Genomic DNA, 25327 nt, shown 5'->3' on the forward strand with positions numbered 1-25327 from the left:
ATTAAATATTGTCGGGCTGACAATTCTCATAATTCTTATAAGTAGTTCAAACTGTCAGCAAATGTAGATTTGAACCACTGGGCATCTCTTCATGCAGATTCACCATTTGCGTGTGGATGCGTGCATGTGCGCCGAGCGTTTATGTGCAGACGAGCAGTCACAGTTGCGAATCAAATGCTGAATAAAAACCTGTTATTGGAGTGAGTTTTGCACGCTGGAAGAAGAATAATACCATGACTGAAGTATTTCTGTTAGGCAGGTCATGTTCTGTGTTAAACTCTTTTAGTCACACAGAGCTGATGTAGATTGTGTTGTTATAAATGGGTTATTTGCACAGAAGTGTTGTTCAGCCACTGAAATCTCCCCGTGAAAGATTGATGCGACTATTTTCAGTTTCATAAGGTCCTTTTACAGCACTGATAAAGTAGATTTATATTTAGTTTAACAACAAAACATCAGTAAATAGAGCTATTCGGCCTAGCCTACTTTACTGAGCTGAAGATGCTTTTGTATTTATATTGGGTCATTTCTGAACAATGACAGCCTGTGATGCGCTCTTTATATTGTTCACCACTACTCTGAATATTCATGTGAAATAGCATGCAAATATGGTTTAGTAATAAGTGTAATTCCTGCACACCACCGGCCAAACACTAGCTACATTTATAAATGGTGAATGACATGATCTAGTGGGTTGTCCACTTCCATCTTTACGATGAGCATTCGTGTTTTAGGAGGCGTGGCTTTGGATGGCAGGGGAGGGACTGTGTTTCAAAGATATTATGCCAACCGGTTAGTATTTTGGCAGATCACCTACTGCACCTATAACTTGTTTGTTAATTAAATCCTGTTTTGTTATTTAGCCTATTATTTTTAAGTAACAGTGAAGTTGCATATTAACTTGATATGCAAAGAATGGGAAATAAATTCTTTTTGACATGCTGATTTTGGTAAAAATTGTGAATATAGGTAATACTCGCCTTGCAATTTTGAAATCATTGTATTTTTTTTCTTTGAGCAGGCAATTTTCAATTTAAATGATTGCTGCTGCAGTCTGAAAGTCTCGGTTAGGCAATGCTGACGGACACAGCTAAAGCTGGACAAATTACAGTTAATTGATTATTAATTCTGATAAGAATAACATCAACAACAAGATAATATTAATAATAAGTCTTTTATTTAAAAATGAATTTAACACATGTAATAGGTCTACATAAATGTGAAACGAACCAAACATCATCTTTAAAATAGTCAGGCCTCAGCTCTCTGTGATATCTCTCCCTATCATCGATACACAACACTAGTGTCAATCGGCACAACCCTATCTTGTAGTAAACATAACTCCAAACTGCAATATGGTCATTTAAATGTCGTTCACGCATCGACGTTCAGGGGTTCGAACCGAGATCGCCATCTTTTTACGATTAACTATGCAGTCCAACTATCACTTGCCAGTAATTAACCAATCTTTTATAGTAAAATCTGTATGTATACTATTGGTCATACTGTATGAATTAACTCCAGAATATCTGGCATGTGAAAATACATAATTGAGCTATCCTTTCATCTTTAAATAAATTGCTTTAAGACACAATTGTATGATGTTATATAGTTAGAACAAGATTACATTTTAAATAAACCTGCCAAAGGGTCTGTCTTACCTTGTTCTGGTTACTCTGCCCTGTTCACTTAGCAGCAAATATCACTAGATAGGCTACCTGGTGCTTGAATGAAAGGGTTACCGTCTTATTCCCTGATCTTCTTGCTTTGTCTGACTGTTGTGGCTCAGTTTGTTTGTGAGGATCACTCATCTTCACGTTGTCCAAAGCAGGTGAGGAGACAGAACATTATGGGACTGGATGTCAGAAAAAAAACAGAGAATATCGAAATCAGAAATATTTGTCAAGACAGAACAAGTATATTCTTCTTTTTCTATATTCAGGGTTTCTGCAGATATCATAATGTCAAATTTAAGACTTATTAAGACCTTTTTAAGACCATTAAGTATTAAATTTAGGACCTATATCGCAATATCAAAAACACGCATACACATAAAGAGATCAGAAGAAGAAGAAACCGACAGTAAAATCTGACAAATAAACAGAGAAGTAAAAAGCTTCTGGAACTAGGTCATATCATTAATATCATTCAGGATAATCGTTTTTAATTATTTTATAATTAATTATAAAGATTTTTATAACCATTCAAGATTTTTTAAATACATTTTTTATCTAAATGATGCATCACATGCTTTTCTTCATATCTCAGACAGTTCTACCCATTAAAGTTAAATATTAATGGCAACAGATTTTGGGTTGCTCTACAATTATATTTTTTATTAAGGCAGAAATAAAAACAGAAAACAAGTACACTCACTAAAAATATTGAGGTTTTTTATTTTTTACTTTGCCCACTCAACAATTCACACATGACTTTCTGGCTAGTTTAGTTATTACCAATAAAGCCTAGAAATTGGGCATCAATATACTGTAAACTGATACATATATTCATACATTCCTTTCCAGTTGAAGTCAGAATTATTAGCCCCCCTGTTTATTTTTCCCCAATTCCCGTTTAATGGAGAGCAGATTTTTTTTTCAACACATTTCAAACATAATAGTGTTAATAACTCATCTCTAATAACAGATTTATTTTCTGTTTGCCATGATGACAGTAAATAATATTTGACTAGATATTTTTGAAGACACTTCTATACAGCTTAAAGTGACATTTAAAAGCCTAATTAGGTTAATTAGGTGAACTTGGCAGGTTAGGGTAATTAGGCAAAATTTTGTTACTTAATTTTAGTTTGTAACTTGTAAATTGTTTTAAATTCGAAATTGTAATATAGGTCTATACATTAGTGTAAAACCTATGCATGATGGAAAAACATTCTGTAATATTAAAACCAACTGGGTCTACACTTTTGCATGGACTCTTTTTTTAAACAAACTTATCCCTCAGGTTTTTCCAAACTTTTACAAAAACTGTCGTCCTTTCCCACTGCTGTTGCAATTTCTAGCCAAAAAGTATTGGTCATCTGGTTCTACTTCTCCCTATGATCACGCATGGACTGATCATAAAGAAGATGTGTGTATAGGGCTGGATGATATGACAAATATCACAATATACTTCTTAATTTCGGTCGATATGATATAATTCCGATATCGATATGGACAATATTAAAAAGACATAAAAAAACTGCCAAGAACGCACACAATAGATGTCTGTACCTACAAATGTCTGCAAACTGAATTTGCAAAGTCTATATTACCTCCAGGCTCTTATAACTTTTCTTTTAATTAAAAGGTTTAAAAAAATTTTACTTGTTAACTTTTTCAAATGTTCACTCTCTTTTTTGTATTTAGCCTTTACAAACAGACAAATATATATATATATATACACACACACACACACACACACAGGGCTTTACATTAACACCCGGCAACACGCCAAATTCAGGTAGATTTCAGCTTTGTCGTGTTAGACAGTCACTCCCACAAGCCACTTTGCCTGGTTGAAAATAATTTTTTTTCAATTTTGTAGTTTTCCTAAAAGCAGGGTTCGACAATATAAGGATGACCCAATATGCGTGCAAATGTGATCTTAGAATCGAGAAGTAAAATAATTGTGATCACGTGAGCAGAAGAAAGCAAGTGAATACCAAATGAGAGGATGATCATTAGCCACGACAGATTACTGTAAATATTTTTGATACATGACAATAGTTATTTTTTTAAAAGTCAATTGCTTTTCTTTCTTTTTTAAGAAATGTTTTATTAAATAAAAAGTATAGTATACAGCTATATTTTGCTTGTTTTGACACATTAAACATTTGTGTCTAAGAAATAATTATTGTTTTGTATGGTTATAGAGATAAATTTGGTAAACCGTTAATTTTGAGCTCTAAAAAAAGTCATGCTAGTCGTGCAAACACTATGAAACCATGACTCCTTTGCTCATGCTCATTGAGCAACCTCATACTCGACACACAAAAAGTGAAATGATTGAGAACACGTGGACATAACACAAAATTTAAATCAAGTAATTTTAGCATGTCAACGTCAAACTTATGCATATACAATATATTTTTCCAACAACAAAATTGTGGATAGTGAAAATGCAGAGTGGCTAGTGAAGTTGGAAATCTACTAGCCACAGTGGCTGGTGATCAAAAAAGTTAATGTCAAGCCCTGTGCAAATATATATATATATATATATATATATATATATATATATATATATATATATATATATATATATAGTTTGTTCATTCACATCTGTATTCAGGGCACACTTCAGGGCAAACTTTCTGCGACGTAGCTAACCAACTGCTGTGCTAAGCGCTGGCAGCGTGTCTGTGATGTCACATGCGTGATGACGTACATCATGCTCTTTCTGATGGCTGAGCACTGACCGTCACTCAGTGACAAATGATGCAATCTAGGGATGTAACGGTATTGTAAATACCGTCATACCGCAATATAAATTTTTTCCGATATTAGCGTAGTCGCATGACTCGATAAAACTATAGGTCTTCTGAGAAAATTTGCTCAGGCGAATGAAGCGAACGGGAGGTAGTGGAAACTACAATTCCCATCAGCCCTGGGGTTGCCATCATTCTTTGCGGTCTGTTGTCGCTACAGATCCAGTAATGCGGAAATGAAGTGTGCTGCTAGAAGCGAGGATGAAAAAGACCTGGAAATGATCGAACATAAAGCGGGTGTTGTCGCCGCGCGCGTACTGAATAGCGGTGTTGTCGCGCGCGTACTGAATAGCGGTGTTGTCGCGCGTGTTCTGATCAGCTGTGTTGTCGCGCGCGTACTGTAAAGCGGGGAGGGGGGGTTGAGCGCGCATACTCAAGAGCGGTGTTGTCGCGCGCCTACTGAAGAGCGGCACGGAGGGTGTGTCGCGTCGCGGGGGCACTTTTGATCATTTTGGAAGGGCACTTTCTATCCAAGACTAAAAAGGGCATGTGCACTGCACAGGTTGAGCCCTATGTGTGCACGTGCCTGCAAGTTGGGGAATACGACTAATAGTATGGGGACTGCATGGGGACTGCAGAAACACAGCACACTGTTCAGATTGATGCAGACATTGACTTGTACCGCAAAGAGACCTCTATCTCACTCATGGCTTGTCCTCTCAAGTGGGGGAAAGACAATGCACAATGTTACCCACTGCTGTCAACCTGGGCCAAGTCATATCTCTGTCCCAGAAACCTCAGTCCTAAATGAGAGGGGTTTTTTTCTGTTGCAGGGGACATTGTAAATACCCAGAGATACCAGCTTTTACCAGATTATAGTTATAAGATAATTTTCCTTTAAACCCATCTCTATCTAAGTGAGTGAGTGATTAAATGTTGAATGTGATGAGTTTTCAACAATACTAAATTGAAACTTTATTTTTTTACATGGTTTAATATTTTTTTGTTATTAAAATTGAAGTTCCTGTTTCAAATGTTACAGATAGATGGCTAATTTGTATGTCATTGACACTTTTGGCACTTTTTTGGAGTATTTTCATAAGTTTTGTTTTTCCTGTAAATGATTAAATAAATACCGTACTGTGACATTCATACCGAGGTATTACCGTACCGTGAAATTCTGATACCGTTACATCCCTAATGCAATCTATAAGATCTTAAAAATATAATTATTATATATATATATATATATATATATATATATATATATATATGCAAATTTATATCGAAATACCGGAAATGAGTTTAAAACTCATATCACGTTACTGAAAACAATTCTATAGCGATATATATTGATATCGAATCATTGTCCAGCCCTAATGGGTGTATCAATGGGTGTATCAATGGGCATGCATCAAGTTTATATATGCGCAAGTTTCATACATGTTTTGAACATAGTATAGGTTTATATGCGAGTAATTTATATGCTCGTGTTGATAAGCAAAGTTTTATTTAGATCCTACACGGTGCCTCATAGCCATCTGTGTCGGGAAGGTGGATGGTGAGGCGACAGGTTGACTTAAACTTAAATGATGCCTCATCTTCTGTCATTGCTTCTGACTCTCAGTATGTTCTATCGGGTGGAACAGATTTGATGTGTTTCCGCTGTTAGTCGGCAGACTCGGCACCACTCTACCGCACATTTTGCAGAGCACCGAAACTAAACGTTTATCGAAACTTAAAAAGCTGAATCACTTCCACACCACTGCATTCGTCTTTCCTCTCTCATCAACTAATTTGTCTGCATTCTTAGTTGTGGAAGCTTGTTCATTCACATCAGTATTCAGGGCACACATTTTGTAGCATTTTGTAGCATTCTGCGACGGAGCAGCTTAACTAACTTCTGAGCGCTGGCAGTGGCAGCGTGTCTTTGATGTACGTCATCACGCAAGTGACATCACGCTCATTCTGAGCACGAAAAAGTCATTCAGTGACAAATGATACAAGGTATAAGATCTTATCTATAATAAAACAGACGTATGCAAATGTATATCGAAATACCGGAAATGGGTTTAAAAATCATCACTGTTATTGAAAAAAATCTATCGCGATATATATTGATATCGAATTATTGTCCAGCCCTATGTGTGTACAGTCATACCTGTTTCAGACAAAATCTCTTCAAAGTGTTTCATATTCAATTCAAATCAAATTTGAACCGCACGAACTGAAAAAACATTTTGTGAGCTCTGCCAGCCAAAATCATGTCGCGGCTGGCAGACCTCCATAAACACAGTGATGACATCACATTTACCGCACGCACTGAGTTCAGTAACAGAAAGCTGATTAGCAATTGTCGGTATAGGGCATGTCGGTCTTATTTGTAGTTGTAATAACGCAAATTACAATTGGACTAGTGAAATAAAGAACTACAACACCCTGAAAACCTAGCAACAACAACAAAAAAATAATTTAAATGAGTTTTAGATGTAGCGTTACATGGACATCGCAAAAATAAGACCTGTGCAAAAATATTTTAGACTTAGAACAGTGAATTTAGGACTTTTGAAGGCCTTAAATTTCGATTTTTTAATTTTAGAATTTTTAAGACCCCGCGGAAACCCTGTATATTCCTTCTGACCAGACTTTCTACTTATACATGTCAGTCAGTATTGCTATTTTGACTGTCAATATTACATAATTATGGTTGAATTTTATGTTTCATAATATAGACAATTGGTAAGTGAACCTACTGATTTCTGTAGACTCATACTACTGACCCCTACTCACCATAACCAGAATCTCCATAATTGTAGGTTATATCTTCTCCTGGAAGTATGTTGCACACAGCAAAGATATGATTTTCATTTTGCAGTTAGGAGCTTTGTGGTCATCATTTACAAGTCTCCCTAAAGACCCATCTTCTTTCGATGCATCCATGCTGTAAAACATAAAACAATCACTAAGCATAAAATACAAACAATTTTTAAAGTTTATACATTTAAGATGTACTATTTTTTTTTCTGTGACCATCTTCAAAGAGGTGTTAACAATAGTATCGAGAATTCATTCTATTTTAAAACTTGCTAATTATTTCTCTAAAAACTACAGATTTGATTATAAGTGTTAATTTACATTTCACTTCTCAATTCCTGTAAAATATTTTTTATGTCTGTGAGGAACATTTTTTATGAAATTGCAATCAAATATGGGAACTGATTGTAATCAGAATGATCAGAATCAGAAATACTTAAATTTTGAGACGCATAATATATTATCGGCCATATCAATATCAGCCGATAAATGCTTTTTTTTTATGTTATGGTCATCAGTCTGATATCAAAATATGGCCGATATATTTAAGCTGATAGATTACAGAATTGCCTGCCTTGCACATGCGTGGGTCGAACTTGTTCAGAGTTGTGCAGTGCTTGGACATTATTGTTGGGTGATACACAATTTTCATATCATCCACCTTTGAGATCACCGATCATGATACTATAGCATAGGCCAGGGGTCACCAATCTTATTTCTAGAGGTCCAGTGCCCTGCAGGGTTTAGCTCCAACTTGCCTTAACACACCTGCCTGGGTGTTTCAAGTATACCTAGTAAGACCTTGTTTAGCTTGTTCAGGTGTGTTTGATTTGGGTTAGAGCTAAAACCAGCAGAACACCGGCCCTCCAAGAACAAGTTTGGTGATCCCTGGCATAGGGGCACGGCAGTGTTATGTTTGCTTATTTGCTCATTTATTTAACCACATCTAAACATATTTAATAACCTTTCGGCTAATCATACTCACCACCCAAACTTGTACTCAAGAACAAAATCCCCTCTGAATAAAGCTTCAGTGGTGAAAACTCATCCTCCTAAACAAAAGACGTTCATTAGCTGCAGTTTGTTGAAAATTAATTATCATTGGTTCATAATTGCATTTTTTGAGTTTGCATTAAATTCTACAGACTTTTGTGTTTTTATTTGAACTAATTGTTCTACTTGTCCTGTATGCTTCTCAAGCTTTATGAGAAGTGTCATTCATGTCTTTTCAGGTGCACTCAGAGGGCAATCGCCTGTTATGTCATGTCATTCAGCTTTTAATTGTTAGCATGATGTAGGTCTTTGAAATAATATTTATACAATATAGTTATAATGACATGTATAGATGATTAAACCAGTGTGTTTAAACTAGTTTTAAATTTGTTTGTTTTTGTAGTTTGGGCCAAAACAAATGTTTGTTGCAATTTTAATAGTTTAAGTTCATTTGATTGACTATTTAAAAATCTGTGGATATTATCAATGCATTTATTGGATAAAATAAAATTGCTACCTTTTACTGTAAAAAGTCCCCATCCCCAGAAGTGATTAAGGTTACACAGTCATATATATAAATGTGTAAAAGATGAAGCACTATGAATATATATTTAAAAGAAAATATGTCAAATAAATGACCAGATCTCTGTGTGGAGCACTGGCTGTTGTCAGACTCCTTGTGCAAACAAAAAATTCTCTGAATAATTACAATATATAGCTAAATGTATTTGAAAACATAGACATACTATTGAAAATTAATACTTTAATTCATTAGAGTCGTACTTCTGTGGGTATTTTGGTTAAAGTAACCTAAAAGTAATACAAAAGTAGTGTAATGCATTTCTGAGATATTAATATTGTCATGTAACCAATTACAAAAAAAGAAATGGCAGTAACTTTTAATATATATATATATATATATATATATATATATATATATATATATATATATATATATATATATATATATATATATATATATACTGTAATGCATTTCATTTTGGAAGTAACTTGCCCAACTGTGTTCGCTATTGTTTGTTAGCACAAAGATTAGATATTAACGGGGATTTGGAACAAAATTGTTTATGCACAATGGGCTCTCTGCACAGCTAGCGTTTTAAAGCCAACGATAAACTTCCGGTGATAGCTTAATGTGGATATTTTCAATTTCACAAAGTTGTTTGTACATCATCAATGTTGTAATGTAATTACAATACATTCAGTTAAACAGACTAAAGCATTCATTTAGTTATTCAAGCGTAAAATTAGATGAACGATGGTATAACCACTAGCGCCGTCAGTATAGCAAAAGGCTAGCGCAGAAATTCCATTGAAAATACTGGGTAAAGTCTAAATCGAATACGTGGCCGGCTGGTATGTGCTATGCACATCCATATAGCAGCATTTTTATGACACTGTATAATAGGCGACGCAGTGGCACAGTAGGTAGTGCTGTCGCCTCACAACAAGAAGGTCGCTAGTTCAAGCCTGGGTCAGTTGGTGTTTCTGTGTGGAGTTTGCATGTTCTCCCTGTATTCGCGTGGGTTTCCTCGGGGTGCTCCGGTTTCCCCCACAGTCCAAAGACATGTGGTACAGGTGAACTGGGTAAGATAAAAAATTGTCTGAAGTGTATGAGTGTGAATGAATGTGTGTGGGTTTCTTAGTGATGGGTTGCAGCTGGAAGGGCATCCGCCGTGTAAAACATATGCTGGAATAGTTGGCGGTTCATTCTGCTGTGGCGACCCCAGATTAATAAAAGGACTAAGCTGAAAAGAAAATGAATGAATGAATGTATAACAATAATGAATATTTTTACAGTACTGTGACGGTTGGGTTTAAGGTTGGGGTGAAGGTAGGCTTTAAAAAATAAAATGTATTGGGTATTTTAATAAATAGCAGCATAAATAATACTCAATACAACTACTGTTTTTACGTTACTGTAACAGTTGGATTTAGGGTTGGGGTGGGGATAGACGTTAATAAAATACAACAAATGTGAAATTTAAGAAATAATATAAATAGTTTTCGTTAACTTTCGGCTGCAACCATATCTGATCTAGCAACAACCAAAATACAGGGTAAAAAACTCATATTTTAAAGACATGGCGGGGGGAAATGGACTTTAATGCAGTGCTTCTTGTCCGATCTGAAACCCACTTCATATCATAAATATAACAGGTAGTGAAGATTACTGATTTTTAAAGAAATCAGATCTTAAACGTGACAATTTTGAAATGGAAAGATGTCATTGGAAGCCATTGGAGTGCCTGGCTGAAAATTAAAAGTCTGGTGATCTGTAAAATATTTTACAACATTACAGATACATTAAAAACTAATTTAAGTGTGTGTATGGTTTGCATTGGTTACTTTAACAATTATAATAGCAAAAATAATTAATGTAGTGCTTTGTTGTATATACACATGTTCAGAGTTAATAAATGTTTCAACCCAATTTAATTGCAAAAGTATGATAAAGTACAACAGGTAACACTTTAAAATAAAATTAATGGATTAAAGTCAACGGTGAGAAAAAAAGCCAGATTCATTACAGTTACTGTGCTAATATAGGATAAAATAATACAACTGAATATTATTAGTTATTATCCCCATTTAGTAAAACGACTAACTTTAGTAAAACGATTGTAATCAGATTACTATAATTTTAACACATACATCAGCATTAAGAAATGATCATCACCTAAGATTAACATTAAACTTTAACAATACTTTTAATTAACTAATGTTTACTATTAAAGCCTTCTTGCACAGAGTTAATGTACAGTACAACTGACCTATAAATATTTTAAATTTTAGTAACAGTTTCAGTTAATATTTCAATCTGTAGTAGGCCAGATGAACTTGTAAATATTATTGAAAAACAATTAAGTCTCTTAGAATGTTGCACTGTTAACAATACCACTGCAACACAACATGGATTTTACTAAAAAGAACTGTAAAAGTTTACATAATAAATAATTATTCAATGTATTTTGAGTTCCCATGATGTCAATATTGTACATGTTCATTATCATTCTATATTGAACCACTGCATAGAGAGATATAGACAGAGAGATAGAGTGTTTGTGAGTATAACTTACCTTTGTAATTGTTGATGAATTGCACTTGCAGGTTTGTCACTTTTACAACAAATGTAATGTTCTGCATCCTCTTGAGGTATTTTACGCTTTCTGTTTTTTCTTACTCCCAGCATGAAGACAAAGGGCATGTTTCCTATAAAGACTTTACGAAAAAATAAATATAATAAATTATATTATGCTAATAAATAACAATAATAATAGCATAATACATTTTATATATTGTCTATTGTTCTGCTGAACCCAAATGATTTCACATAGATCTAGTAATGTACTTCTATCTAAAAATTTAAATCAGAAATTAAATCATAATGTAATTAAAAACAGAATAGGTAGGATGTAAATCACATCCAAGATTAATTTTCCTATATTCGTTAAACAAAGCTATAAATACATTGTTATTTAGACTGAAAACAGGGCTAGACCCACATGAACCATTTTCATGTTTTTGTAACTTTACACACCTCAAAATTATATATACTTTGATATAATAAAGACGTTATATATATATATATATATATATATATATATATATATATAATGTTCTGTGCGTTTGGGAAAGCTAATTAACATCATTAAAAGGCTTATTTACTTAAAGTAATTTAAAATAATCACCATATTAAACAAAAAATAAAGATTTTATTTTTGGGGCAACCACACAAGCACACGCAAACACTATTTTGATCAACAGAAATGTAGTGTGTTAAACAGTATACAGCTAACATTGCTATTAAATACATTTCAACAAATATAATCGACAAAGGAATATAAGCACTAAACATACATCTTACAAAGGCAATGTTTTGTCGTGTAAGCAGTAATTATGCATTTAAATACATAAATTGATTTACCTGCTCTCCCTGGAGAGATGAGTTCGCGGGAAAAGGCGTCTTCAATTGATTGCGTCATTAGCACGTGTTTGCAAATGCCGCGCGTTCATGAGTTGAATGAGGCGCTGTGAGGGATGTGTGCTTAACACACACACACATACACACGAACAGAGGGGTGGGGGAGGGGTGAAGGAGGGAAACTGCAGCAGGTTCAACTTGGAGTTTGCAAAATGTATGCATCCACGTGTTGAAGTGTTCACATATTTGTTTTATATTGAACATGCTCTTTTCATTTGACTTTTTTTTTTTTTTAGAAAACCTGATTTTCTTTGATTATGGTGCACTTTAATTTAATCTCCAAATAAGTAAATAAATAAATATATATATAATAAAAAATAATTATAAAATAAAAATATATATATATTTTTAAAGTAAAAAAAAGTGAGGGGAAACCTGATAGGTGTTGTAGACTAGAATTACGTTAACAAACTAATTTTATATTGTCGTCGTCATCATAGTCATAGTCTCTACCCCAGGGCAGCTCTCACGAGGCGTCTGTGAGTTGACAGTGGGGGATGGGTGCTCAAGACACACACACACACATACACGCGAACAGAGGGGTGGGGGAGGGAAGCTGCAGCAGGTAACACACTTCAACTTGGAGTTTGCTAAATGTATGCATCCACGTGTTGAAGTTTTCACATATTTGTTTCACATTAAACATGCTCTTTTCATTTGACTTTTTTTTTTAGAAAATCCGATTTCTTTGATGGTGCACTTTAATCTCCAAACAAATAAATAAATTATATATATATATATATATATATATAATTTATTAATTAATAAAAACAATTGATATAAAAACAGAGATTCTTAGCGTTTTAACACAATCTTAAGGCATGTTTTCAACATGCTTCCTGATCCATCAAACATGTTTTTATTACTATATATATATATATTTTTTTTTTTTTTAAGTAAAATAAAAGTGAGGGGAAACCTGATAGGTGTTGTAAACTTGAATTACATTTACAAACTAATTTAATATTATTGTTATAGTCGTAGTCTACCCCAGGGCAGCTCTCTTGAGGCTTCTGTGAGTTGACAGTGGGGGATGGGTGCTTAAAACACAAACACACACACACACATACACACGAACAGAGGGGTGGGGGAGGGGAGCTGCAGCAGGTAACACACTTCAACTTGGAGTTTGCTAAATGTATGCATCCACGTGTTGAAGTTTTCACATATTTGTTTCACATTAAACATGCTCTTTTCATTTGACTTTTTTTTTAGAAAACCCGATTTCTTTGATGGTGCACTTAAATCTCCAAACAAATTAATACATTTCTTTATTTATTATCTATTTATTTATTAATAATAAACAACTGATATAAAAACAGGGATTCCTGATCTATCAAGCATGTAGTTTGTATTTCTTTTTTTTTACTATATATATTCATTCATTCATTCATTCATGGGGTCGCCACAGCGGAATGAACTGTCAACTTATATAGTAAAAAAATGAAATACAAACTACATGCTTGATAGATCACATACACATTTTTATTATAGGTTTTTTAAGTAAATAAAAGTGAGGGGACAGCAGACCCTCAATTTAACCTCTAAACACATCTGATCGTACTAATTTGAGCTTCCAGAACTGGTTTGACACAGTATCACCAGTGATAAAATCAATCTCTAGTAACTCACTCACTCACTCACTCACTCATTCACTCACTCACTCACTCACTCAGTATCCTTCAGCATAGTTACTGATTTATCAGGGGTCGCCACAGCGGAATGAACCACTAACTACTCTGGCATGTTTCCTACAGCAGGCCCATCTGCTACACCACTGCCTAATCCCTACCCCTAAACCTCACTCACTGACTCACTCACTCACTGTCCTTCAGCATAGTTACTAATTTATCAGGGGTCGCCACAGCAGAATGAACCGCTAACTACTATGACATATTTTTCCTACAGCGGGCCCATCCGCTACGCCACTGCCTAATCCCTACCCCTAAACCTCACTCATTCACTCACTCACTATCCTTCAGCATAGTTACTAATTTATCAGGGGTCGCCACAGCGAAATGAACCGCTAACTATTCTGGCACATGTTTCATACAGTTGGCCCTTCCGCTACACCACTGCCTAATCCCTACCCCTAAACCTCACTCACTCACTGTCCTTCAGCATAGCTACTGATTTATCAGGGGTCGCCACAGCGGAATAAACCACTAACTACTCTGACATGTTTTATACAGCGGGCCCATTTGCTACGCCACTGCCTAATCTCTACCCCTAAACCTCACTCACTCACTCACTCACTCACTATCCTTCAGATAAGTTACTGATTTATCAGGGGTCACCACAGCAGAATGAACCGCTAACTACTCTGGCATATGTTTCACACAGCGGGCCCATCCGCTACGTCACTGCCTAATCCCTACCCCTAAACCTCACTCACTCACTTCAGCATAGTTACTGATTTATCAGGGGTCGCCACAGCGGAATGAACCACTAACTACTCTGACATGTTTTATACAGCGGGCCCATTTGCTACGCCACTGCTTAATCCCTACCCCTAAACCTCACTCACTCACTCACTCACTCACTCACTCACTGTCCTTCAGCATAGTTACTGATTTATCAGGGGTCGCCACAGCAGAATGAACCTCTAACTACTCTGGCATATGTTTCACACAGCGGGCCCATCCGCTACGCCACTGCCTAATCCCTACCCCTAAACCTAACTCACACACTCACTCACTATCCTTCAGCATAGTTACTTATTCATCAGGGGTCACCACGGCGGAATGAACCGCTAACTACTCTGGCATGTTTCATACAGCGGGCCCATTTGCTACGCCACTGCATAATCCCTACCCCTAAACCTCACTCACTCACTCACTCACTCACTCACTCACTCACTCACTCACTCACTCACTCACTCACTATCCTTCAGCATAGTTACTGATTTATCAGGGGTCGCCACAGTGGAATGAACTGCTAACTACTCTGACATATGTTTCCTACAGCAGGCCCATCCGCTACGCCACTGCATAATCCCTACCCCTAAACCTCACTCTCTCACTGACTCACTCACTCACTCACTGTCCTTCAGCATAGTTACTGATTTATCAGGGGTCGCCACAGCGGAATGAACCGCTAACTACTCTGGCTTGTTTCATACAGCGGGCCCATCCGCTACGCCACTGCTTAATCCCTACCCCTAAACCTCACTCACTCACTCACTCACTCACTCACTGTCCTTCAGCATAGTTACTGATTTATCAGGGGTCGCCACAGCAGAATGAACCTCTAACTACTCTGGCATGTTTTATACAGCGGGCCCATCCGCTACACCACTGCCTAATCCCTACCCCTAAACCTCACTCACTCACTCATTCACTCACTCACTATCCTTCAGCATAGTTACTGATTTATCAGGGGTCGCCACAGCAGAATGAACCTGTAACTACTCTGGCATATGTTTCATACAGTGGGCCCATTATTTTCACTCACACTAATACACTACTGCTAATGTAGTTGATCAGTACCACTATAGCGCATGGGTTTGGACTGTGGAGGAAACCTACGCCGACACGGGGAGAACATGCAAACTCCACACAGAATTGCCAACTGGCCCAGATGACACTCGAACCAGCGACCTTCTTGCTGTTAGACAATTTCTTGTCGGCATAAACCTAGCCATAACTGTAAATTATTCTCAATATCAGAGAGCATGATTAGTCGTACAACAATGATGTAGAAGCATGTAACCCTCAATGTAAATCAACCTTAACATAAAATGTGAACTTATTCATCAATCTGATTGACTAATAGAAATGTTGTTCCAGGTTCAACAGGTCAAGGGTGTCAAACTCAGTTCCTGGAGGGCCACAGCCCTGCACAGTTTAGTTCCCAGCCTGCTTCAACAAACCTTTAGGTTTCAAACCATAGACATTATAATAGAAAGCTAAACGCCTCATGGTCCGCTTCAGTCCGTTGTTCCGATAAGTCAACGAGGTTAATCCGGTTATGACTGCTCTATAAACAGAGGCAACTGAACAGAGGAGCTGCTGTTTTGCCTGATATAAAATATAAGAACAGTATATTTTCTTAACTGATTATAATTTTATGGTGTCAAAAAAAAAACAACTTCCTGGCAGGTCTGTTGGAGCTAAATTCAGCAGGATTATGGCCCTCCATAACCAAGTCTGGACACCCCTGGTTTAAAGTGATCTATTGTCTGGGTTGGTGTTGTATATCCAATTTAAACTAGCTTGTAATAAGCTGCCAGTACATTTCCTGTTATTTTACAGACGTATTTCTCTAGATATTATTTCTTATACACTTTATCATTCAAATACTGAAATGTCAATAAAAGTCACTTTGTTAAACTGTAGAGTTGAATTTTCAACATCAAAAAAGTGGACAGAGCAGAGATCAACATCCCATAATTAATTTTGTTATGAGTTTAGTTTTTTGTAATGCATATAGTGTATAAACGGCTCTAAATAGCTGTCCCACAGTAAAAACTCTTCATGGTAAAACGGTATAGTTGTTGTACCAAACAATGAATTAGTTATAATAAAGTTCTACTTTTCAAGTTCATAAAAGTGATATCAAGGCTTGTTAATGGGGCATCTAGCTCTCTATTATAATGTCTGTTTCAAACAAGCCTGGAGGACTCAATTAGTTTGATCAGGGGTGTTTCATTGTAGTAAAGCTGAACTGTGACCTGTAGCCTTCCAGGAAGAGTTTCACACATGTGAGATGTTGATCCAAGAACATGTTCCACTAGGTGAAATCACAATATCTGTGTATTCAGCACTCTCATTATGCAAAAAGCACAAGTTTAATAGAAACAGTGAATGCAAAGCAAGGCAACTAAAACTTCTGTCAATGAGAGACTGACTGTGTTCATACAGAGCTCAGTCTGAGGCCTACCCTCTGACCAGGCTGATCAGGCTCTTTCATCCTCCTCATCCTCCTTCTCCTCCTTCCCTCTTTTCAGGTTGTCGCCATTGTTCATATCTAAATTTGTAACACCTGTGTCTATTCTGGCTCATATTTTGCACATGCAGCTGTGAAAAAAATAATACAGAACTGGCACACATTCATACAGCTATCGTATCATTCCAAGTGTTTTATTTGTTTTTAACTGTCACTCTTTTTGTTTGGTGTTTTGTAACAAGAGCATCACAGTGCAAATCTGTTATAGTGGGCACACATCTGTTTAGACTTTTGTGTAAAGAGTGTCTAAAACTGCCTGAACTTAAGTTATTACAGAAAGACCATGGCTTTATTCCATTAAGAATTTGGCTGAAAAATAACAAATGCATGTAGTATTAATACATTATTATTATCAGTGTTGGGTAAACGATTTAAAAAAATTAATGAATTACTACAACATTAAAGTTGTATTTACAGCTCTTCGAGAATACTTATCAATATTTCTTGAAACTAGTAACTGAACACACAAACAAATATCCACAAATACACTACAGCAATGGACTTGTAGTTTTGTAGAATTGGTGTTAATAAGGTAAGAGTGAAGAGTTTCAGTGAGTCTGTGTCAGTTTTCACGTTTAGTGTCTGAGCATTTAAAAAAGGCTGTAAATTGCTTTTCTACCATATCTAAAATGTAATTAAATTACTCAAGAAGAAATGTAATCACTTCACTCAATACTATCAGAATCTCTAAAAATCTCAGTGCATAGGAAATATAAATCAAACACTTTTTATTCTTTAAATATAATTTAAACCTGGCCTTTTAGCTTTCCTAACTTAAACAAATACTTTATTATCAACATGTTATTTAGATAACAAACAGAACTCTGGAAAAAGTTAAACATATAAAAAGTTTCCAAGTGATTTAACTATATATTATACACAGAACTGGCAAATGTCTTAATTCATTGTTTACATTTGAATGAAATAAACAGGCTTGAAGTATTTCTTATTTTATTTTATTTTTTACATTTTTTAAGTTTTAGAAAAAATATATATTCACTTTGTGATTTCGTTACAGTAAGTTAACTGATCATTTTGGACTATACTCCCATCACTGATTATATTTATCTTTATCTAAAATGTAATTAAATTACTCAATAAGAAATGTATTCACTCATAATATATGTAAATCTCAGTGCAAAGAAAATATAAATAATACACTTTTCATTCTTTAGAAAAATGATTTAAACCTGGCATTTTAGCTTTCTTAACTTAAACAAATACTTATTAACATGTTATTTAGATAAACAGAACTCTGGAAAAAAAGTTAAACATGTATACAAAAAATTTCCAAGTGATGATACCATTTATTATACACGGATATACATCAAATTATATATTATATTCCGCCTAATTTCCTCCCGGTCGCACTCGGAGCTCCTCTCCTCCTTTCGTTCCCGGGCAGCTGAGCTCTTTGTAGCCGGAGGGAGCGTAGCTGCGGGCGGGGGAGGTGCGCGGTGCGGTCGCTGACAGTGTAGGACAGACAGACAGTTCAAAGAACACACAAACCAGGAAAACGTTTGATTCTGTTGCGTGTCGCTCTCGCGGGCCGTTTCGCGCTATTATGCCACAGTATTTCTCGGATCTGCTACTGTACCGCCTAAGTTACATACTGTAACTTACTTCCGTGTTATCCATTCCCTCGGGGATACAACGCGATCTGCGCAGAAACAGTACGATTCAAACCTAGAATAAAGTACCGTGCTTAAGGACACCAAATATAAGGCTTTCTTGACGCAGTTTGGTCATTTTCATTTAAATACTAATTAAAGTGCAATTTTATTTATGCTGTCTCTTTTATTCTGTGAAGTAACCATAGTAACTTGCTGCCGCCATCTTTATTTTTACGCACTTCGCCTCTGATTCGTCAGATCAATAGGGGGCGTGACATCCTCCTTGTATCTTTCTGATTGGCCAGATCCCAAAAGTGTGTATCATTGCGTCATTGCAGTTCTCCTAGAGGGCGCTGTGTTATACACACTTTTGGGGTGGGGGGATACACACTTAGATACACAAATCATGTAAAAGTGCATTTTGAGGACAAGTGAGATTTTAAGCCAGGACACCATTTTGAAGCATGCTGAATACTGCTATATGGTCAGACAAATGAGGACCAAGAAAAAGTCCTCATTTGTCAAGGTGGTCCTCATTTTACTGGTGTGTACTCTGGCGAAAGTCCTCATTTTGGACATAAGCAAGTACACACACACACACACACACACACACACACACACACACACACACACACACACACACACATATATATATATGAGTTACGTTAAAATTACAGGGTAGAGACACTCCAGCCTGAAAGTAAAATGCAGCTATATGACATTCTAGCGTTGTAAACTACAGAACGGCGTGTCGTCAAAACAAGGCTGATCCTTCCCTCGACTCAACTCTCCGCATTCCTGACCTGTGCAAAAGGTGTGTGCACTTTCACAAATCATTATGAAACACCACATGCGGTGGGTGGAACAATGTTTACATAAAGGAGTCGACTCTGGAGGAACAATCGGGTCTAGTGAAAGTGAATGGCTTGAGTTTACAACGTGCGGCTAAATACACGTCGGTCAAGTATGCGATTGTTTTTCAAAGCCATTTTGCAACATCATTGGATTGTGGATACGGGACGCTGCCCCTTTAAGACTCGGTCTGTGGGATGTCGTAAAGCTTCATGCCGTTTTTCGCTCTGGTGATCAGACATTCAAATGCCAGCTGCTTTAAATAGGCACGGACATGTAAATGTGTGTCTGAGAGAGAAAAAAAAATTAGGGGAAAAAAAGATATATAAACCTTCATAAAGTGTATAAAAAAATCCCCCATGCTTGCATTTATGCACAGATGTGCTTCATTACAAGTGACTGGGTGGATATTTAAAAGGGTCCTTTCAAAGGGAAAGATAATGAGTCAGAACCAGGATAATTACCACAATGCACCTGTTCATCACAAAAAGCCATTTTTCTAGTACTCTAATATGTAATGTAATGTGTATTTATAAAGCACGTTTACTGTGTATGGCCATACATCCACAGCACTTCACAATCATGGGGTGGGGGTTCTCTTCACACCACCACCTGTGTGTAGCACAAACTTGGATGATGTGATGTCAGCCATAAGACAACCGCACCAGTGCGCTCAATACATACTAATGTTGGAGTGTAGAGACAGTGATAGGGCCAATTCGGTGGATGGGGATGATTGGGAGGCCATGATCGGTAAGAGCTAATAGAGAGAATTTGGCCAGGACATCGGGGTTATACCACTAATCTTTACGAGAAGTGCCATGGGGTTTTTAGTGACCAGAGAGTCAGCACTTTGATAGTCTCATCTGAAAGATAACTGACAGTGAAGTGTCCCCTTCACTATACTGGGGCATTAGGACTCACACGGACCACAGGTTAGCCTCACTAGCACCACTTCCGAAAGCAACCTAGTTTTCCCATGTGGTCTCCCATTCAGGTACTGACCAGGCTCAGCCTTGCTTAGCTTAGGGGGTACTCACACTATGCTATCCGAACTATGTGCAGGCCTGTTTCACGGATTGTTTAAGAAATGTGAGTGCTCTAAATGGGGCTCAGGCACGGTTCACTTTGGGCTCAATATGCGGTACGCTTGTAGTGCGAGTGCAAAGTGCGCCTGAGCCCGAAGACGAGACGTGACTTTTAAGGGACTGTTTCATATGGATTTATTAATCATTCTTACTGTTTAATGAACGCAAACTGTCGTAGATTATTAAAGACACAAACCCCTCACTGCACGACAGCTGCAACTTTAGCAAATCTCCTAATTCCTGCAGCACGGGTACTTTATGATAGTTGATGAGCGTCAAAAGTGACTAATCTGTTCGGCAAAATATTTGACTGCGTGTCACTGCATCTCAAGTGACTAAAACGACTTACGATGTAAGCAAGAGCGCTTCTTAAACTGAACAGCGCATCATCGATGACGCAAGCTTGCTCAAGCTCAATTGTGCTACGGCCTGGTTCAAAGCAACTGTACATAGTGCGAGTATGCCCTAAGTGAATAACTGGTCTTGGGATGCATGGTAATATGTCTGCACTAGAGAGCATTAACGTACTATGTGAGTACTAATGTGTTCCTAGCAGGACCAAAGCATCACAAACGCACCAGTTTATCACAAAATCGGGTACAATTAATACAGATGCACTGAATTTTTGGCCACTGAAAATCCGGCGACCTCTGTCTTTGCGAGTGACAGCGACAGTTGGCGACCAGGTAGGATGATGAGCGATTTTGAGCTACAGCCAATAGGAGCACCAGCAAAATTCACTTGATCCTCGCTCAGCTCAGAGGCTGGTTGTATCCTCCGTACTGTAGACCTACATACCCCTGCGTTTGCAGCAGATCGCTACCCAAATCAACAAGCAGCAACTTTGTAGCGTGAATGAGGCATAAGGGATGGGACAATTCTGTTGTGACAAGAATGGCATCCACTGTGTGAAACAGGTGCCAGAGTAATTGGTGGTTCATTCCACTGTGGTGACCCCTGATAAAGCAGGGAATAAGCCAAAGGAAAGTGAGTGAGTTTCTTGCTATCCACTTGTCAAGTCGTGAAGTATGAAATACTGTTTCCGGGTCCAAGCCACTACTCGATTGGATTGAGAAAATTTTCATTTATGACCACTTTTTAGTCATGTGAATATCAATTTTATATGAAATGATGGTATACACTACAGTTTCTGAACTTGCAAAATCACAAACAACAATACTTTAATTATTTATAAAAAATAAAATTATCACTTTCTGGCCATCCCATATTAGGCATGGTTATATAGAGATTGCGATTGAGACTTTCGAAAGTAATACAGTGCTTTGTAAACGTTTATAATTACCATTTGTTAAAACTCCATATACAGTTTGATATAGCTCTTGGACCCGGAAGTCGCTTTGCGTGACGTGACACTTAACAAGTGGATTAATAAAATGTCATTTTTAGGTTTATCAGAAAACAGAAAATGCTGTATTTAGTTTTTGTTTTTTCAGAAAATGGCATTTTCGGCAGTGCTCAGTTTGCTGGTTTCACTCTCCCTCCATCTGTCCTTACTAGATGCAGATGAAACTTCTCTGTGAAACCTATTCATTTAATTGTGGTCAAAGTAAAAAAATAGCTCAATATTACGCTCTGTGGAAATTCCATTCATGAACTGGTGCATTTATCGATGCATGAACTGCACATGCTCACCAGAATAACAATGTCTGCTCAAATAACGCACTGACAGGACTTTATAGTAAACTTCCACCTGCTTGAAATAAAGCTTCTGTGCTGTCATGGAAACACTAGTAAACGGTTGCTACTTGACTCGTATTTCAGTCAATAAAATGTGGCTATTTTATTGGCTTGTGTTTTTTGAAAATCAGTATAATGCAAGCTATTGAGTTTAAAACCTACACACACTCATGCATGCAAATTAATTAGGTAATTGCAGCAACGGTGCAAGTGTTGAAATTCTGCACTATTTGCTATAAAGCAATAATCAATGGAATAAACAAATTCTTACCTGAAGCAATTTTATTTATTGTCACATCACAGGACATGGAACAAAAAACAAACAAACAATTAGTTTTTATCAGCCTAATACATTAAACATTTTTTAAAAATCAACAGTAATTTTTTTTATTTGTTAGTGTTTTTATGTGGTTAATTTTTAAAAACTAATTGGTCAACAGCAAACTGAGAGTCGAAGAACAAAAAAACGAAAACGGAAAACACTTAAATACCATAAAACAAAACAAACTAGAAACAGCACATCTGGTTGATACAGATTAAATTGTAATACCCTTTCACACACACAGAAAAAAAAAAGAAAGAGAGAAGAGTGCGAGCGAGAGAGAAATTAAAACATTCCAGCTATGCAGAGGGAATATTATCTCAATCTGAAAACATTTAGTTCCAGTAGATGTTGCCTTCAGATTTCCCCTCTCACGCAGGGGCTTTGGGAAGCCCTGTTCACACCGTCACTCCAATTACCGCAGCCAATGGCTTGTAAGGACTTCCATACATGAATTAGTATGCATATTTTTAACCCTCCCTCCATACCTAAGCTCTTAATGAGAGAACAAGAAAGAGAGAGATCTTTACCAATACTCTTAAAGAAACAACTTAAACCCTGCTACCCGCCCTAGCCTGGTTGATCGTTATCTAGCAGCGCCATTGTGTCTGTGCCGTGCTTGTTTTGCCTTGCGTTATGTGTACAGAGGTGGGCGCTACAAGACAAGGGTCTCTATAGAAGAGGTCATGAAGTTTGGTGTCTGCAAACACAGACAGATGCTTTATATATTACCGTTTCAGCTGCGACTAGTTGAGATACAATAGAAAGTCTGTGAACTACAACGCAAGTTCTGCTTGAGCTACAGGGCAGGGCTCTATGCTTTATTTCTGGCCAAGAGAACGTGACACATATTTCACTGAGTGGCTGTCTGCTTTCGTTTAGGCAACAATAATTGGAGCTTCCAAAAATAAAACGTGCGGCCATATATTCCGCCTGCTGTTTATATCTGTCCAACAGCTGGTCATTTATTGTTTCACAAGCTGCTTCAGCTGTTGCCTGAACTGTAGAGGTTGAATGAAGAGAAAAAAAGTGATAGAGATATTTAAAAGTAGTAGAATAGTGGCATCATCGCTGTAGTCGTACGGTTTCTGTGAGGCAACTCACTGTTAAGTCCTTTAAGTTCACCATAATTCCTTGCCTTTCTTCATGCGAGGCTCAGGGTATCCTGTTTACATACCTCAGGCCTGCACATGAAAGCGGGCAGCTACAGCAACCCCCGACTAGACATGTTGGAAAACTGCTCGCACAGGCCTGCCATGCCCTCAGACCAGAAACAGCACAACAATGGCCTGGTTGTATAATCGCAACACAATCACTGGGAGAGCTTTTTGTCCCTGGCGGGATTGAGGTGCCACCAAGGGTTGGGAAGGGGGTGAATGACAGGCATACGCACCTGCTTTAGAGGATGAAGCCAAAATTGCATTAGTGCTGCTGGAAAGGCACAGGGTATAGTTCCTACTAATTGTATAAAGAGGTGCATAAAGAAAAGGGAATTTGATGCGTTGTGTTTAGATTCTACTAAATGAAACCAAAGCCGATAGAAATGCAAAGATGGTTTACTCACACATTCCTATGAGTGGGGTAAATTGCAATGCTCAGTAAGGCCACAACATTGAAGCAAGTCCCAAGTAAAGGCTGATTTATACTTCTGCGTTAAACGCCGGCGTATGCTACGGCGCTGACGCATAGCCCTTTGCCGTGGCCGTCAGCGTTGCTGCCGTGCACCTCTCAAAAAATGTAACTACACGTCGCAACGACGCGTAGTGCAAGCTCTGTGATTGGTCAGCTTGGTAGCGCTGACGAGTCTGGGCGGGACCGAGAGCCGCGTGAATGGTGCGAGCCTGATGTAGCGATTGTTTAAAAGTGTGGAGTCCCGCGAAGGAGCTCCGGAGGGAAAGTTTTGTTTCGTCTTTACCTCATAGTTAAAGTTGTTGCACGTCCGCCGGTTCCTGCCTCAAAATGAGCGAGTTTGAACCACTTGTACATGCAGGAAGTGTTCAGGAAAAGCAAAACCGCAGCGAAGAAACTCGACACAGAGGAACATTTACACCTCACTGCCAACTAGTGTTTCGGAAGTGTTAATGCAGACCAACAGAGACAGCGCGCAGAAGTATAAATGCACAGTTACGCGCGTTGCATGCCCCGTGGGTTACGGCGGTCACTTGACGCAGAAGTATAAATCAGGCTTAAGGTTGGCAAGTTGTCAATTGTTGGAGAAGAGATTTGTACAGATTTGTTTGTTCTTTACAGCAATTTCTGTCATTTGGTGACTACCTCCATGCTTACCCTAAATTTGACAGAAGAAATGCCACCTCATCATATCCAATCACATATCTTTTCTTTGTCGTTCTGTTTTCTCGGTGTTTTGTCTGTTTTCTTCCAACTTTTGCAACCGCATCCTCTGGTTACCATTGAAACGTAAATGAGGTTGATGTTGTGAAATACTTGCCAATCTTTGCACATGCTCAGTAGCTTGGACCAAACATGTTTTAAACAATTAGAACTCAAGCAACAAAAGTATTAGGAGAGGTCACTTTAAGGTTTGCTATTGATGTAATTTAATATGTAATT

At 37.4% G+C, this 25327-nt stretch overlaps 1 protein-coding gene across 2 annotated transcripts in view; it reads right to left on the bottom strand.

The window, feature by feature from the left end:
- ahr2 (aryl hydrocarbon receptor 2) overlaps positions 1-25327 on the bottom strand; it is a 118605-nt gene that overhangs the window by 53788 nt on the left and 39490 nt on the right. The window contains exons 1-5 of one of the 2 annotated variants that reach the window (XM_073936280.1): positions 12180-12213; positions 11332-11473; positions 8226-8292; positions 7217-7367; positions 1743-1855 (exon numbers count right to left, since the gene is read on the bottom strand). The gene's annotated coding sequence lies outside the window, so the exon portion shown is untranslated. 2 annotated transcript variants of the gene reach the window in all.

Source organism: Danio rerio, chromosome 22 (genome assembly GCF_049306965.1).
Source record: "Danio rerio strain Tuebingen ecotype United States chromosome 22, GRCz12tu, whole genome shotgun sequence".
Lineage (NCBI taxonomy): Eukaryota > Metazoa > Chordata > Actinopteri > Cypriniformes > Danionidae > Danio > Danio rerio.